The sequence below is a fragment of the Propithecus coquereli genome, unplaced genomic scaffold (genome assembly GCF_000956105.1).
Source record: "Propithecus coquereli isolate 6110/MARCELLA unplaced genomic scaffold, Pcoq_1.0 Scaffold191, whole genome shotgun sequence".
Classification (NCBI taxonomy): Eukaryota; Metazoa; Chordata; class Mammalia; order Primates; family Indriidae; genus Propithecus; species Propithecus coquereli.
Window position 1 is genome coordinate 358,923 of NW_012143968.1, and position 2,067 is coordinate 360,989.

Sequence of the window (2,067 nt, forward strand, 5' to 3'; positions counted from 1 at the left end):
GGGATACAAAATTCTTGTCTGGCAGTTGTTCTTTTTAAGAAGACTAACAATGGGGACCAAATCCCTTCTGGCTTGTAAGGTCTCCTCTGAGAAATCTGCTGTTAGCCTAATGTTTTTCCTTTATAGGTTAGTTGTTACTTTCATCTTGCAGCTTGTAAAATTTTCTCCTTCATTTTGACTTTGGCCAGGTTGATTACTATGTGTCTTGGAGATGTCCTATTTGCCATGAATTTTCCTGGTGTTCAATGACCATCTCATATCTGGATATCTGAGTCTCTGGTGATACCAGGGAAGTTTTCCTCAATAATTCCCTTGAATAGATTTTCCATGCTTTTTGCTTTTTCTCCTTCTCCCTCTGGGATACCTATAATTTGTATATTGGCTTGCCTTACGTAGTCCCAATCTGCATAATTGTTCATTCTTCTTTATTCTTTCTTCTGCATCTTTGACTGACTGGGTTAGTTCAAAAGCTTTGTCTTCATGCTCTGAGATTTTTTTCTTCTGTTTAATCTAGCCTGTTGTTGAAGCTTTCTGCTGTAATTTGAAACTCCCTAAATGACTCTTTCATTTCTTTAAGTTCTTTCATATCTTTTCTTATGTTACCTATCTCTTTAGTAACTTTTTCTTTTTTTTCATTCATGTCCTGAAATTTATTTTTGGATTCTTTTTCTTAGTTTTCAACTTTCTCTTCAATCTGATTCATCTTATTCACCATCCATATTCAGAATTTCATTTCTGGCATTTTGACAATTTCCTTTTTGTTTGGGTCCATTGCTGTAGATCTATTGTGATCTTTTGGGATTGCTGAACTAGCTTGTTTTTTCATGTTGCCAGAGATCTTTTGCTGATTTCTGCTCATCTGAAACAACTTCTCTTAGCTTAGGTAGGTAGGTTTGTCACATACCTATTGTTCTTTGATGGGAACCCTCATTCTTAGTGAGAAGAAGGAGAGGTCCCTAGATGGTGTTTTGTGTCCTTTTCTGGAAGACTGACCCAGAAGAAGGGTGGATACACTGAAAGCCTATAATGCAGCTGTTCTGGGTTGTCCCATTCCCCTGTGATTGTCACTATCCAAGCTAGTGCTAGATGATCTTTGTATGGAGTGGTGGGTCATTCCCTAGGCCACTACTGGAAGTTCGGGTGGGTGGCCAAGTGGGTCCTTCTCCATGGCTGGCATTGCGGGAAATTGCTCTGCCCATGTTTCTGTGTGGAAGTGGCAGTGGCAGCTGGGTGAGGTGATCTAGACAATGGTCACAGGTGTCAGGGCTGTGGAGTTCATGCCATCTAGGTCGAGGTGCAATGGTAGTTCATGGCTAGCAGGTCCCTGGTGGAGTGCTGGACCATGCGGGTGGTTCCCATCAGATGGTGGGTAGAAGCCACTGGGACAGGACCTTAGAGCCCAATGGCAGTGTGGAAGCCATAAGGGTGAGGACCATAGATTAGGGCCACTTGGTATCAGGGGCTCTCTCTCTGCCTAGGTCCCACTGAGGTAGTTGCTTGGGGATTCTCAGGTGGCATTCTGCTCAAATCATCCATGGGGTAAGGGCACCTGGCTCCCCAGATACAGGGCACATGGGAGCATCAACTCTCCTTGCTCCTTCCTTGGCTCTGCTGGGGTGATGCTGAGGCAGCTGCAGCAAAGCCTAGCCCTCTGTAGACCAGGTACCCTAGACCCAACAGCTCAGAATGGCATCAGTGCAGTGACCTGGGAACAGAAGCCATCGGATCTCTCCTGTGCCCACTTTCCAGTGCAATGTCACTGCACAGACTCCAAGCAGCTCCCTGATCAGTCTGTAGGTCTGTAGTGGTGGTGGTGGGGCCCCCTCACAGCTTGAGCCAGTGTCCATGGGGAAGTGTGGGGCCCCAGTGTTCTTTCCTCCTGTCCTTTCCCATGTGTGGATGCCTCCCTCAGGCATCTTCCAGTTTTCTCAAGTGGATCACCCCATCACCTTCGCCTTCACTCTGAGTGTCCCCTGTCACTTCTCTGATGATTTGCAATGCTCTCTCCAAGAAGGTCCATCCATAGTGGGCATCTACTTGCAATTTTCAATCCTGTCCTTAAGAGTA